General features: G+C 43.6%; 1 protein-coding gene across 1 annotated transcript in view; it reads right to left on the bottom strand.

Annotated features, from left to right (window-relative positions):
- LOC134852870 (uncharacterized) overlaps positions 1-12606 on the bottom strand; it is a 191386-nt gene extending 178780 nt beyond the window's left edge. Inside the window, exon 1 of the mRNA XM_063868713.1 lies at positions 12591-12606. The gene's annotated coding sequence lies outside the window, so the exon portion shown is untranslated. The remainder of the gene's footprint in view (positions 1-12590) is intronic.
- Positions 12607-16267: the final 3661 nt, after the last annotated feature.

Below are 16267 nucleotides of genomic sequence, written 5' to 3'. Positions count from 1 at the left end.
GCAGATCGCGCTAGTCCTGTTTGACAGGATGAAGTCGCTATCCGTTATCATGATGTTTTCCGAGTACTCATTGGGTATTTCGAATTTCGTTTTGAAATTACGACCTATGGTAGGCTCTGGCTCTTCTTCTTCCAGTTCCAATTCGCTTGTTTCTCTCACTTCCTTGAGCTTCTTTATCATCAAATTTTCGGTGTGGGTGAGTCCTACCCCCACTCCCCGGACAAAAATATTTATCGATGTCCCCGTCGATGTTGTCGGGTCTGAATTGTCCGGAGGAATGTCCAGTGGCCTGTCTGTTGCCGTCCATCCGAAAAGAGGGTCCTCTGTCTTCATATAATTTGCCGATGACACGTCGACTTGTTGAATCCTTTGTCCTTCGTGGCTCTCGTCTTTGACATTGCGCATCCACTCTAGTATCCTCAAGTTCGTGTTCTCCCTCCTCTCTATCTCTCTCTGTTCGAGATCCGTCTCTAATTCTGGTGTCGAGTAGTCTTCCTGCGGATAGTGTCCACCATTTTCAATGACCTGCCATTCCTCTTCGGCTTCCAGTTCGCCTGCACTCAGTAGTTCCTCGCCCAATTTGTCTGGCTGTATCTTATCGATCAAGAAATCATCCCCGTATCTGTTGCACCTCATGCCGGTCCGTTTACGATTGCCAGTCCTGGTTCCCGGTGGTATTGGTCGATCTGGCTCCATCCAGTTCGGCACCTCATCTTGCTCCGGGTCGTTCCAGTCTTCTTCTACAAACGATCCTGCTTCAGACTCCACCTCTATCTTTTCATTGTCGTCCAAACTCAAGTTCTCATTACCATCATTTTTCTCTCTGGTGCCTTTTTCATTCACTTCACACGCTGGCTCTACCACCAGGTACTCGAGACCCTCCATGTCCTTAGATATGCACCAGTCCTCCGGGGACGGGACGTGAGGCTTCAGATTTTCATAATGTGCTGCTCGCCCAGTACTCAAGCGGTAGAACCGTCCTTGTTGATGTACTTCCGTTATCATGAATGGTCCCCTCCACTTCTTGAGTAGTTTCTTTGATCCCTTGGGCGGAATGACATTTTGGAAGACCCACACGTATTGGCCCACTTCATATGGTTTTGCTTGTAATATTTTTTCGTCATATTTTCTGCGTTGTCTCATTTGCGCTTGCGCCATGTTCCTCCTGCATAGCTCGTTTAGCTCCTGTTGTCTTTTGATCGCTTCTTTCACGTATGCCTGAGGCGACGTCCTTTTCCCCTCGTATTCCGGGTAAAAGAATGTCAGAGGCATTGCTCTCTCCCTGTCCGTCAACATCATGAAAGGACTGATGCCCGTCGTTGAGTGCTGTGTACTGTTGTAGGCCCCTACTACCTGTGGCAGGTATTTATCCCAGTCCGTCATGTATCTTGAGCAGTACACCCTTAACATGTTGACCAGTGTCCTGTTCTGTCTCTCTACCAACCCATTGGTCTGTGGATGGTAGGTCGTCGAGTGTGCTTGAGCAATGTGCGATCTCCTCATCAATTCTTTTGTCAAGTCCCCCACAAAAGTTTTGCCGTTGTCCGACTGGAAAGTCATTGGACAACCATACCGCGATATCCAATGCGTTATCAGATGATCACATGTCTCCTCGGCCGAGGCTGTCTGGCACGGAACCGCTTCCGCCAACTTTGTGAAGTGATCTATTATAACCAGTATCTGGTTATATCCTGACTCCGTCATGCAGATTTTTTGATGGTCTATCTGCACCACTTCATTGAACTATGAGCTCTCGACGGACTTGAGGGGGAACTTCATCTTCCTTGGGTCTTTTAACTGGAGGCATGCCAGGCATGCATTCACCCATCTCTCGCAAGCTTTTCTCATTCCTGGCCAATCAAACCTGTGAAGTATCCTTTGTTGTACTTTATCTATCCCCTGGTGACCCATCTGGTCGTGCGATCTGAAAAGCACCTCCGTTTGATACAATTGTGGTAGTATGATGAGGTTGTGTTTGTGTAATATCTTCTCCTCATCTTTCCTCTTGCATGCTACCACCCCATCAGCTGTGTGGTAGAGTAAGTCTTTCTTTTCTTTGTAGAACTGGCTCAAGATCTTGTAGCTGTCTTCCTCGAGTTCCCCCTTCTCCTTGACCCCCGACTGGATCCATTTGAATAGGTTACTTGTCATTTTGTCATTCTTTTGGGCTCTTATTAGGTCTGACAGCCTATATCTCGCCTTGACATGCTCCTTTAGCGCCATGATCTGTCCATTCATCTCACCAGGGTTGTGGATGTCATTACTCAGCTTCACGCATATCATCCTTTTCACGATTTTCATATCGTCTTCTGGCACCAGATTCGTTCTGACGTTTGATTTGCATGATAGTTCCCTGAATGGCTTCCTTGAAACCGCAATTTTCTCAAGTTCTTCACCACCTCGTATATCCTGTATGTCCAGATTGTACGTTCCTGAAGATGGATCCGTCTGTAACTCCCTGTCATGGTGCCTCATCTTGTCTTCCGCCAATATCATGCACAGACTGTCTTGGTTTTCGCTGCTCTCATCCGAGTCTTCATCCCATTCTTCACCGGACAATTTTCCTTCTCCGGTTTCTTCTTCCGTGAACATGGACCACTCCCCGGACTCTTGACCTAGTCCCAGGTGTTCAGTATCTTCTTTGAACGCCACTTTATTTTTCCTAACCTTGGTCTGCTCCAGAATGTTTTCGGGGATTTTGTCAACTAGTGACCGCACGACATCTTTGCTGTCAGTGACGCTTCCTCTTGAGGAGTCAGTATTGTTCACTGTTTCTTTTCTCCGAAGTATAGTGACTTCCGGTTCCTCTTGACCCTTCTCTTGGATCACGGGCTTATCATCTGATAGTTTCTCGAGCAACCTCATTAAGTCATCATCTATCTGTGCAGTTCCCGCTTCTACCTGGTTAAGATCATAGCCTTTTGCCTTGAGCGTCTCCCTCACGATCTTCGACTTGAGTATTATCTCTATCGGAATCCTTCTGCTCTTCTTCAAGATGGTCTTTCATGGAGGTTCTCTAGGTAATTCAGGATGATCTTCAATCGGTTTGCCTGATTTGTCCAGCCATCTCGTGAGTGGAAGACTGTCGTACGTTTCCTTGTCCATGAAGGAGAAGCCATCTTTGATTTCAGGTCTGTCTGCCTCTCTTTGCTCTTGTCTCTTATAGAACTCCGTCTTCTTACTCAAGCTGTCGGCATTCTGATGTTTATCTCGTGTTCTATGCTCAATTATCATGTTGTATCCTTTCAGGCGAACTATCCACCTCCCAATGTAACTTTGGTCCATTGAGTACGTTTTCAGCCAGGTCAGTGCTCTGTTGTCGACTCGCAACTTGAATGGCTCACTGCCCAGGTATGCCCTGTAGTTCTCGACAAAGGTAACCACCGCGAACATCTCTGCTTTCGGTGCTCCGTACTTCATTTCCGTGTCACTTAGGACTTTGCTCCCGTACGCTATTGGTCTCAAGACTGTCTTCCCATTCCATTCTTGTTCTTGATGGAGAATTCCAGAAATCGCGACTACCGACGCATCCGTGTCCAGCACGTACATCCCTTTCTCAGTCGGCATACCCAGTACTCGTGCCTCACATAGCTCTTTCTTTATTCTCTGGAATGAATCTTCTGCTGCGTTGTTCCACGTGAACTTCTTGCCCTTGTGTCTCATTAATTGTTGCATCGGGTATACCTTGTCCGCATAGCCTTTGATGAACTCTCTATAATAGTTAGCGAAACCCAGGAAGCTCATCAACTGGTGTTCTGTCTTCGGCGATTTCCAGGTTAGGACTGCTTCCACGGCGTCCGGATCAGGTCTGATGCCGTGCTTGTCTACCATCCTGCCCAAGTATTTTATTGAGTCCTTGAGTATCTCGCACTTTGATGGTTTAAACTTTAGCCCCGACCTTTTCATGCATGCAAACACTTCGTCAAGTCTCTCAATGTGGTCTTCTAGTGTGGGCGTCGCTATTACTACGTCATCCACGTAGCACATTACCAGATTGCCATACTTCTTCGTCACGCCTATCAGCGCGTGTGCCATCAACCGCTGAAACGTGGCTGTGGCATTGCAAAGTCCAAACGGCATCCGTTTCCATTGAAACAGACCCAACTCGCAGGCAAACCCTGTCTTGTCCCTGTCCTGCTTCCTTAGTGGTACCTGCCAAAAGGCCGAGCCTAAATCAAGAGTCGTAAAAAATTTTGCATCACCTAACTTCGAGAGGCTCTCATCAATCCTAGGTATGGGATAGGCATCCTTCACCGTGACGGAGTTCAGGTATCGAAAGTCACAACAAAACCTCAACTGGTCGCCTTTCTTTTTGGCCATCACTACTCCACACGCCCACGGTGACTTGGATGGTTCTATCATGTCATACTCTAGTAACGTCTCGATTTCTTTTCTACACGCCTCCGGTTTGTGTGGGGTCATGCGTCTCGCCCCCTCCCTGTGCGGTACCGCGTTCTCATCAAGTTCTATTTCATGCTCAACGAAATTACAACATCCGATCTCCGCTTTATGCCTCGAAAAAACTTCTTCGTTCCGCTCTAGTACGTCCTTGATGGCTTCGAGCTGTTCATCTGTCAGTTTGCCCCTCAAATGTTCAATCTCCGGCAGAACCGGTTTATCAGTTTGCACTTCATCTAGTGTGGGCCGCTCTGGAAAGTTCGAACAGCTCGACAGCCCATCGTCCGTCTCTGACTTAATTGATTTAACAAGACCTGAAGAATCTTTTATTTTCTGCAATCGTCTCAAGATACAAATTTTGTCCCTATGATTGGGACAATCAACAACTTCTTTTTGTTTTGATTTCTCAGTTGTTTCATATCGGGTTTTAACCGGTAAAGCATATCCCAGTTTCCTCCCTCTCTGTATCGTGATCGGTATATCAAGAGTATTCAACAAGACACTGACGCAGAGGCCGCTCTTCGTTATCGAGAAGGATCTTCCTAAAACAGCAGCACTTTGACTATTAGGATTCGGAACTATACACACTTGCTTGTTGTCACTTAGTTCATTGTAATTTTTCATCCTCAAGCCTACAATTGCCGCTTCATTCGCCTTTAACCTCACCCTCCTACTCAAGAATACCGGTGCTTTGGTTTCATTTGCCATTGTTAAATTTACCGGTTTGATTGCGTACCTCCTCTCCGGGTTCCGTATCTTGAACATTGCGTTATTTAGATCAATCGCTACATCGAAATTCCTGATGAAGTCTCTGCCCGAAATGAATTGGTCAGATTCATCTAGGTTTTCTACCACGAGAAAGCTCATCCACAGGTTACGTTCCCCCAGATTGAGCGCTATTATCGGCGTTCTGCCTAACACGCGCAGGGCTCCTTTGTTCGCAGCCGACAACCGTATTCTCGAATCTATCAAGTCATCTTTGTTGAAGCCCATTCGTTCCCAAGTTTGGATTGGTATGACGCTCAAGACTGCTCCCGTATCAAGTAACCCACGTAACTGAGTCTTTTTGCCACTTATGTCTAGCACGTGCCCTGTCACATCTGCCTCCGTCCCGATGTGCATCGCATCTTCTTCAAGCATGGCGCAGTGTCCAATTGATCTCACTTTCAACTCTTCTTTCCCTACGTAGATTTGCCCAATTAGGTCTTCGTCACATGTTATCATTGTCTTGGTATAGATGTTGATTCCATCTATATTTAGCATCACCTCGTGTGGACCAAAAGCTTCAGTATGCCTGTTATCAACACGTACCGATTTGCTCGTGAGTAGTGCTCTCAACGCTCTAGAAGTCGTTTGTGGGCTTATACAACTCAAGTAATCTGCGTACACGTCAATGTGCATTATTGTCTGGTCGCTCGGTTCGCTCAAGTTTCTGGTTACCTCGTGGCCGCCCACTGTGATTATCGACAATATTCTAGCCCCGATTTTCGATATGCCGAATGGCTTTCTCGTCACCATTTTTACAGTGTTACAATTCCCGGTCTTTGTCGAGCCCGGTACAGCCTCTGGTGTTGGCTTTGATCCAGTTAATGCTTCGTTGAAATTCTGTCTTTCGATCTCCTGCTTTAGTCGTTGCTCTATTTCTTTCGCAGCCAGATCCTGTTTCACTTTGGTAATTGCTTCCGTCGCCGCCATCTCATAATTTATCTCTAGAGAGTTCCCGGCTGCGGATTCTATCGCACCATTAACATGTGTTACAGCTTTCACTGTTTTCGTCGGCAATTCCGTGCTTGGTGCTCCTAATTTCCTAGATTCAAACTCGTTTTGTCTATTCCGCTGATTCTGCACCGCCGCTAATGCCAACTTATGTTTGGGGTGACTCTGGTCCTTGACCGCTTCCCAGAACAAGGGACAATCCATTCTGAAGTGCCCTTCTTGGTTACAGAAGAAGCATCTCGCGCCTATCTTGATGATTAAGCCACTATAGTACTCGTGTTCCTCCATCTGGCTCATGTCCTCCTCATCCGGTGCGTATCCTAGACTCTTCATGCCTTGTTTGTATGTTGTGCAGTCAGCCACTTGGTGATCCGCCGACCCGCAGTTCGCGCATGATCTGCGCTTGTCCTTGTCATCTCTAGGCTTGTACCATGACGACCTCTGAGGTTGGCTTCCCCCTTGCGTGTTCCTGTTTTCTGAATATGAGTATTTCTTGGGCTTCATCAGCATGTATTCCCTTGATTTCTGTCTCATTTCTTCTGGGGTCGGTGCGCTGTCTTTCGACAATGTGTAGTATGTTGCTAACATTGTTCTTAAGTCATCACTTTTTACCCCATCAATGAACTTCGAGGCAATGCTAAAGTTTCTTCTGTTTGTCGACTCCTCTGGGTCACTCCTTCTTCTCAAGCTCTCAAGGTCATCTAGGAACCGATCAATTGACTCATCGTCCCTCTGCCTTCTCTTTTCAAATCGCATCATCGCTTGGTGACCCTTCATGCCTGACCCGAATCGATTCAGCAATATTTCGAAGGTTTTGTCCGCGGTATCGCGTTCTTCTTCTTTCTTTGCAACCACGCATTTTAATGCCGTGCCTTCCAAGTTGCTGAGTATGGCTGTGCATGCTTGTCTTTCATCATTTAAGTTATCTTGCTCTAGGTGTAATCTCATCACTTCCACCCAAGTGTCAATGCATCCATCGGAGTCGTCTTTGAATTCTTTTGGCTTCTTGAAAGTTTTTCTTGTTTTCCGTCTCTCCTATCGCTCGAGTCAGTGTTCATCGTGGCGAAGGCCTCTAGAGTCCTGTTCATCATCTCCCAAGTGCTTGCCCACGTCATGGCATCCGGACCTGCGTTGCTGTTAGCTGTTGAGTCCCCCGGACCACTCATTGTGTTTGATGTTCCATTTTTCATGATTGTTTTAGCAGCCGTTGGTGCTATGCTTACCGCATCCCGGTTTAAAGGCAACGGTGTCGATTGCCGTTTGTTCCTTTGTGGTTCCACAAAGTCAACTCTGGTGCCTTGCGTGCGATCCGCTGCCAGTCTTTCTTGTGAGGTAGAATTTCTCAAGATTGCATCCAATTTCGCCTGTATTGCACACGAACTTTCGGCCTGATTCCTGTTCATTGTGTCCATTCTCTTTTCCAGGCTACCTAATTGGCTGTTGACATCATCATACCGGTTTTTCAACTGTTGCATATCTTTTTTGATGTTCTTATCTCGTTCTTCATTGGTGGCATCTCCCTTGTCCGACATCTGCTGGAGTCTCTCGTCTGTCGCATTAGCCGGGTTAAAATAACTATCCAGATACTCGTGTTTGTTGTATTTCAACTCTTTCCTTATTAAGTCTCTATCTTCCTCACTGTACTTTAGTTTTTTGTCGATCTGATTTAGTTTTGTCATCAGGTCGCCAAGCTCAAGAGTAGCTGTTTCATGATCAGCCGTTGTCTTGTTTTCGGCTGTCGCTTCCGTTCTGGCTTGTTCTTCCTTTTGGTCGGCTTCTGTCGCCTTCGTGCTCACTGTCCCAAATGTTCGCGCTCTTTCAGTTTTTGATTCTTCGGCCGTGTTGTCCTTCGATTTCATTCCAACCATCATCGCCAACTTTTCTGTAAAAGATGTCTTCTTTACTTGGGAGTCGTCTTTCACCGTTTCTCGGGTATTGCCTGTTGTGTCTTCCAACGCGTCTATCGGCGAAAACTCCACGGTTTTTGGATTTTGATCTTCCATATGGGGCATCGGTGTGGATTCCGTTGTGTTCTTCTCTACTTCATCTACGCTCTGGTCTGGTGTCTCTAGATCGATTTCAATTGTGGGCTCCGCCTGTTTGTCTTTAGCACCTTCTCTCGTCTTGTTCTCAGTACTACTCCTCGTGCTGACCATACTAACTGAAAAGTTTTCTTTTGTCTTCTTTTGGCCCATTGATGTCGTTCCGCGCAGCGACGAGTTATATTTCGTGTTTGATCCAGTTGACCTTTTTCCGAGCACCGGTACCCTACTCCGTCTCATTATTTCTATTTGCAATTGCTCCTATTTACAATATTACTATATACACAATTCTATTCTAAGAATAAAATCTTTTGTGGAAAAATTATTAAAAGGAAATATACAACGTGATAAAAACGATGTTCCCAGTTCTCTTTCAAAACCTTTCGAGAAACTTTCTTTATTTGTGGTCACAACCGTACCGGGTTCCGACTAGTCTTGTTCTGTTTTAATTCTGTCTTAAAATACTTATTGTAATTTTACTCCAATTTTTATACCGTCCCAAGACTTCCAGTTACAGTCCCTACCCTTCTTTGTACCGTCCCAGGCTTCTTTCTACTGTCCCAAGAATGTTCGGTACTGTCCCAGTACTTTTTGTCAGTGTCCCAAGACCCCTGTCCCGAGAGTACTATCCCAGGACCACTGTCCCAAAACTGTCCCAAGACTACTGTCCCAAGACTAGTGTCCCAAGACTACTGTCCCAAGACTAGTGTCCCCAGGCTAGTGTCCCAAGACTAGTGTCCCAAGACTACTGTCCCAAGACTAGTGTCCCAAGGCTACTATCCCAAGACCAGTGTCCGAAGGCTACTGTCCCAAGACTACTGTCCCAAGGCTACTGTCCCAAGACCACTTTCCCAAGACTACTGTCCCAAGACCACTGTCCCAAGACCACTGTCCCAAGACCACTGTCCCAGGACCACTGTCCCAAGGCCACTGTCCCAAGACCACTGTCCCAAGACCACTGTCCCAAGACCACTGTCCCAATACCACTATCCCAAGACCACTGTCCCAAGACTGTGCCGTCCCAAGACTGTACTGTCTCAAGGCTGTACTGTCCCAAGACTGTACCAAGACTGCTCTGGTCCAAGACTATCCCAGGACTGCACTGTCCCAAGACTGTCCCCAGACTGCACTGTCCCAAGACTTCTTTGGCACTGTCCCAAGACCTCTCTGGTACTGTCCCAAGACTTCCTTGGCACTGTCCCAAGACAGTTAACAAGTGTTTGAGCGGTGGGACCTCCTTCTTCTTCGTTGTAGGGACTTCTTGATTCACTGTACCTTGTACCACCACTCAAGCTCTAGTAAAAATTTTCCCAAAACCCTCTCTTGATGGCCAAAAGCTGACCCCCCTTTTTTGTTCCAAGCAACTTGAAACCAAAACTTGTGCGCAGGAATCTTGTGATCACCTGTTTGTATAAAAACCAATCGCAAATCCTCACCAAAATGCAACCAGAAATCTAAACAAGTAAAAATAATAAAAACAGAGAGATGAACCCACCTAAAATTCAAAGGTGACAAATGTCTACCTTCTATCGAAAAATGTCTGGTACCTAATTGCCACGCGTTTTCCTCCCCCCAACTAATGATCTTATCGGATCTCTCAAAAATTTTCTATGTCCGTTCCCCCCTACCAATCCGACCAGGGTACCTTGCCTTAACTCGAGTTTAAATTTGGATATCCACCTATTATTACCAACGCGTGTTAATGACTAATGTAACTAAATCAACGATGTCGATTAATTAGTTACTCTAATTTCCCCCCTTTTTACAATTTGCAACCGCCAACCTCTAACCTAACCAGCCCCCCTTCTAACCTCCCCCCTTTTTAGCCCCCCTTCTTAAGCCTAAAATTACCTTAAGCGCCGGGTGCTAAACCTCTCAAGAGAAAACCGTAGACCTGTCTCCAGGCCTGCTCAAGTAAAAACGTTCCTCAAAACCGGGGGATTTCGCTTATCCAATTTTACACTTATCTCCTATAATGTAATGTGGATTTTAACGATACCCGTTCTGCCCAACTTGAGAACTCGAGAACTGCCAAATCCTTCTTGGCTACTTTCCCAATCGGCTGGTCACCTCTTCCAGTCAAGTCTCCTATTGGTTCAGCTCAAGTGCTCCTGAACCACTTTCCCTCTCGGCTGGTCACCTCTTCCAGTCAAGTCTCCTTGTTGTCCAGCTAAGTTCCAAGCTATCTGAAAACCCTTGACAACGCCCCACACTCGGGCATTTTATTGAGGTTACTGGGTTAAATTGCTATGTTGATCGAAACGATCGAACTTGTAAAACAGTATGGGTATACTATTTAATTAATATAAAGGTTTGATCCAACTAATCTGGTGTCAAAGTCACTGTCTTTTTTCGTTTTATGGTTTTTGTTCCTTTTTCTATTCTTTTTTAATTTTTGTTTCGCTTTTTGTCTTTTTGCTCGTGTTTTTGTCCCCCTAGTTGCCCCTTTTTACTCGGTTAGCTAAGCCACCGGTACTCTAGAATGGGCATGCAGCCCGAAGCTGTCTCAAGTGGGTTCGACTCCGTAGTCTCGATGTCGTAAACACCCAGGAGCGCCATAAAAACACTATGTAACATTCGTCTACTGTAGTCACACATGAGGCTTAAGAAAAATAGGCCCTATAACCATTGGCTCAAGAGTCAAGGACACTATATCTTGTGTTTTTCTACCTCAAATCAGTCGGAGCCAATTTGGTTCGCTTGTGACATGAGACTACAACCCGTTACAGCTTAAAGGCTACTACCAAAATATCCCCCCACTCTAGAAATAAGAACGTCCCCATACTTAGGTCTCTGGATACCCAAAATACATGAACGCCGTTAAAAACCGGGTCGGAACAATCCGTTAAGTTACTTTTTATTAGACAGTGGAACTTTGATCCATTTCAGATGGATCAACCTTAAACTCGCCTTACCTCAACATAACAATCATAAAACACACTCTAGAAATTTAAATTGGGTACTCACATCGTAGCACGCTCAAGAACTGGGAGTAATTAAGTTGGTAAGCAACTCGAGAATTAAATAATATAACTAAATGAAATTAATGTTTATCAGTTTCAATAACAGGAACAAGTTTGAACTTTAGAGTATAGTTACTCGTGAACCATTGGGACACTCAAGCTGTCCACCTTTCCATCGAAGGTTCACTCTAGTCCAGTTTGAATAATAGTCCAGTCGAGCAATAATAGTCCAGTTCTCGGGAATATGCTTCCTTCTGTTTCAGATAGGACAGCTCTACTCTAGTTTTATTGTGACGGAAATCGCGAATGGCAATTTCCTACTGCTTTATCTGGCAACTTTCCCGCGATGGTTACTCGATCGTTCTGATTTCTCTTTTTCGGTTTTCAGTTATCGCGAGAAAATCGTGCATGACAGGCTCCATTCGAATTTTTGAAAAATCAAATTTCACTCCAAAATTAAGCGTTCTTGTTTTTCTCAAGGTCAAACTTCCAAATATGACCGACTGGCACACTTAGACAAAAATTTTTGATAGTTATCAGTTGAAAAAGGAGCAGTTTTGTCATCCGAAGCAACAAGCCTTATTCCTCGCTTTACATTTCCTTCATCGAGCTTACTACTTATTAGCTTTATTCTCTGCTCGAGGTCACTCAGAGGTGGGCTTGAAATTTGGGGATAGAGTTTTGGAAGTCCATTGCTCGAATTTTTTTACTTATCAAAGAGCTCATGCTTGTGGTCTGTTTGCGTCCACATCTTTTCGGTTGCTCCAAAAAAACAAGAACAATGTTAAAAAAAAATAGCCATTTTGTAACATCTACATTGTAGACGATGTCATTTATTTTGTCCGACAGTCTTTCCGCCAAGGGAACACGCGAGTCTTTTGGTACTCTCTTGAGTACTCGGACATTTGAGATGGCTGTATTAACATAATTGTCTAGCACTAAATCATTACCTATTGTTGCTTTATTAACAGATTTTACATCAACACATAAAGGACACTAAAACCATTGGTTTTCTTAGAGTCGCCAAGAGAAATATTTACACAACTGATATGATACCAACTAGAACAACGATCACATCTAATCCAATTTATCAGTCCTGAAGGTTTCAAGCAATCTTTGCTTGTACATTCTTTGTTGTTTTTCCTCATCTTGACGCAGCATAAAGGTAAAAAAATGGTTTTTACTGGACTGAACTAACCCATGATAAGCGGCTAGTAGGATTTTTATAAATAAGCAAATAAAAAATTAATAAAAGACAATTAAATTAATTTAATTTTTAAAATCGAGTTAGAAAAATCAAAAACAAGGAACAATCTCACCCGAGCTCAGTAGGTCCAGCGTTGCACCACCAGACTCTTCAAGCCAGTTCCAGTTTCCAACCTCTCCACAGAAAGCCATTTGACAGACCTGTCTCTAAAATCCCTCAGAGTGCGCTCCACAAACAGGCACAAACATCAAACATAACAAATCTATTTAATAAGTTTATCTTAAAAATTAGGCTAAAAGTTGTGCTAAAATCACATCAATTATGCAGTTAGGCTAAAAAAATTACAACAAGATCACAACAATTAGGCTAAAACAAAGTTACCTAAATTCGACCCGTTTTTCACCGTCTTGACCTAGCCAGTTGATTTTCTGGTCTTTATAGGGCTAAGTAAAAGCTACCAATTTTAGGCCATCAGTAAAACGACTATTGATCAGCTTTCGTTTGCATGCGAAGATAATGACATAGCTGGATCTCGGATCCCCAGACTACATGACTGCCATTGAAAACACGGCTCGAAAATCCTATTTTACTATGTTTTTAGTGACAGTTATATACTAAATCCATTGAAGATGGATTGACTCTTTCCTCTTTCTAGCTACTCAAATTCTGAAATACCAAGCAAAACTGGAGTTAATTCAAATGTTCAGGCCATTAAAGTAGCTAAAAAGTCAGTTTATCACAGTCTCTCAGCATATATCAGTTTCCGGGCACCGGGTCTCCAATTCCGTGCTTCTCTAAAAATAAAGTCGTTGTCTCCTCAATTTCCCGGATTTCGGTACCGGGAGGGTACTGTTCCGCTCCGGATGCTCCACTGAAGCCTTCTTTTGTGAGATCTCTTCCTACTAAGTTTCTTATCGTGTCTTGTTACCACGATACGACGTCTCGTTATTCTCATGTTTTTCATCGACCGTTTTTCGTTCTGTATCTCCGGTTGTGTGTGTGACATTCGACCAGAATTTATTTTGTGACAGCTGAGTGGGAAAATTGGCGGTTTTAGCAAATTATCTCTTGAAAAAAAAGACACGTCACGACGTCAAAATTTTGTGAAAACTGAAAACTGCAAAAAGAAACAGAACAACAGATTGAGAAAAACGGTGAACGACAACTGTGAGAGACAGATCGAAATATAAATAGAAAACGACTATCAGACCATTCCGAAATGTAACGACTGTGCCGCTACAATCGTTACAACACGTATCCCGAGAACCAGGAAGGGTATTGGGACGACGTGTCCAGCCTTCCGAGAAGAGATAAGAGTGTTATTTGCCCGGATTGCAGAATCCGGAGGGGTCTCGGGAGAAACCGGTATTTCTCTGTTTTATTAACTTTTAGCTTCTGGTCATGTCCTAAATTGAATTTATAACATTTAAATTCGTTTTCAGATTATGAGAAGCTATGAGTTAAGGGAAAGGGTTGATCCATCTTTGATGGAGTTGATGATTTTTATCTACTGAACAAAAATAAAAGTAATATGATAAATATGCAGTAGCGCTGTTTTTAGGAGTGAACTCGTGGTCTGGGGATACTGAGACCCAGCCATGAGCTCACTATTTCTGCATTTAATTAAGTTAATTAGATCGTTCTGATCGAAGCCGGAATTAGTAACGTTTTTGTCGACCCAATGTTAGAAAGACCACCAAAAGAACTAGCTTTGCCAGAGACGGTGGAAAGCATGCAGAGCTGTGTTTAGATGCTAGCCAGTCGTTTTAGAACATAACTTTATTTTCCGTCGATATGTACTTACGGGCGATTGCTACATTGATGTTTTTATGGCGCTCCTGGGTGTTATTCTTTTTAACATCATGACCGGCAGAACCATTAACCAGCACTTCGTGCCGAGCGGATGCTCTAAATAAGGCCCTTAGCACAGTGGCGGAAGGGTAGTTTGGATTGCTGAAGCCTTTCGGATTCCCGAAACTAGCTTTTCAACCTAGTTAAGACCGAAAATTCACGTACCAGGAAGGTTGGGGGGAATGGTCGTCCCGTCGTTCCCTGAGAGGTTTGTGACAAAATACTTAAAAAAATACAAGAAACCAAACAAAAAATAGTGAGGTAAAAACAAAGAAAAAACAAAAAACATGAAAAATAACCAAAAAAAAAACAAAAACCGTAAAAAAAAATATAAAATCAGTAGAAATCATCTCCCCAGACGAGATTTGATCCGACCCTCGCGTTGGTTGTTGTTAGATATAGTGTTGTTACAGGCATTTATATCAGTCAGGATTGTTACGATGAAAATTGTGGCCCGTTACTGGTGCTTGTACTGTAGAGTTATTTGAGTATTTAAGCATGTTAATGCTAATAGGCGCTCCATCCGGAAGGGTCTCGGCATTAGAGCAGAACTGATCCGGCAAGCAAGGCAAGGAGCAACAAGAGAGGGCTCAAGGACAAGAACAATCAACTATTGGGAATCGTTAACATGTTTTGTATCCCTTTTGGTACAGAAATTAAGATACCAAGCTGTGGGGGGCTCGACAGTGACTGCACTGAAGTGACCCTCCACCGAGTTGCAAATTTCCGAGTTAAGCACCATAATTCGGATATTGAACAAACCTGGAGCGGTATAATATTATTAGTATTACTATTTATACAGCCTATAGTCATGATCCTATAACGTTTTTCAGTGAAAAACACAGTAAGCAGACCTGTTTTTAAATTTTGAAATTTTGAACCCCCACAATTCGCGATTTTTGAGTTATCGTTTTTTTTGAAACGGAAAAAAAGTGCAAAATTGTAACTACTAGTATGATAGGTGGAACCGTTTAACTTTAATTCGGAAATGGTTGGAACTAATCGGGTATCGAAAACCGAATCTTCTTGATTTTTGAAAGAACGAAACGCTACAAAATAAGAAACTTTTTTGAAATTTGTGCGCTAGGACAATAAAATTTGTTGTTCGGACAACTTCAACTAGTGAATCGACAGGTTTGGAAACCCGTTTGCCAATAAACTTCTGGGTTACAGTGAAATCGAATTTAAAGTGTTTGATTTAGTGGATTCGTCAAACGGAAGGGTCCAAATATCATTGTTTTTGGCGAAGTTTTTCAGCTGGAACGTTTTAGATTGGGTCTTTTGCATTGAATTAGAAGAGTATAGGCCTTCCGAGCTCGGATCAATAATTTTTAGGTCAAAAAGATAAGAATTGCGAAAAAATTTGAGCGGAACCTAAAAGTGAGAAAGTTTTTGAACCTTAGAAAAAAGACGTTTTGGTTAATAACTTTGGAACTACTGGAAAGATTCAGTTGATCTTAGTACCATTAGATCAGAAATTAGCTGCTCTTACTCATAGAGCTATTATCAAAAAGCAAGCATATGAAATTTTTAATATTGTTTTTATCAAAATCACCTTTTTGTGAAGGTAGACCCTTCACGTTTGTAAAATTTTTTCTGGAAAGCCCTTATACCCATACCAAAGGGTAGTAACGGTTGAATAAGGCAATTTTACGGTGTTCTAGACAAAAGGAAGGGCTAAAAAACCCAGAAAACGACATTCAGTTCAAGAGTAAGCTAGTTATAAGACCCTTCACAGTTGAGGGGATTTGTCAAATAAGCAGCTTAGCTTCAATCCGGAAGGGTCTAAGGCCGGAATACGCCCTTTCTAAACATTTCATATAGCATAATAGACTCACGGACCGTATCGGTGGGGTCTCGGATGTAAATTTTGAAGTCCCGCAAAAGCCATTTTTACAAACCCGGAGGGTCCCAATCCGGAATGGTCCCATTTTCATCAATCCGGAAGGGTCCCTTTTTCACCAATCCGGAGGGTTCCCAATCCGGAAGGGTTACATTTTCACCAATTCGAAAGCGTCTTAATTTTACCAATCCGGAATGTCCTATTTATTTAATCCGAAAGGGTTCCAATTTTGCCAATCAGGAGGGGT

This window comes from Symsagittifera roscoffensis, chromosome 1, assembly GCF_963678635.1.
Source record: "Symsagittifera roscoffensis chromosome 1, txSymRosc1.1, whole genome shotgun sequence".
Classification (NCBI taxonomy): Eukaryota; Metazoa; Xenacoelomorpha; order Acoela; family Convolutidae; genus Symsagittifera; species Symsagittifera roscoffensis.
Note: the sequence above shows the minus strand (reverse complement) of the source record. Positions and strands in the feature narration are given on the sequence as shown.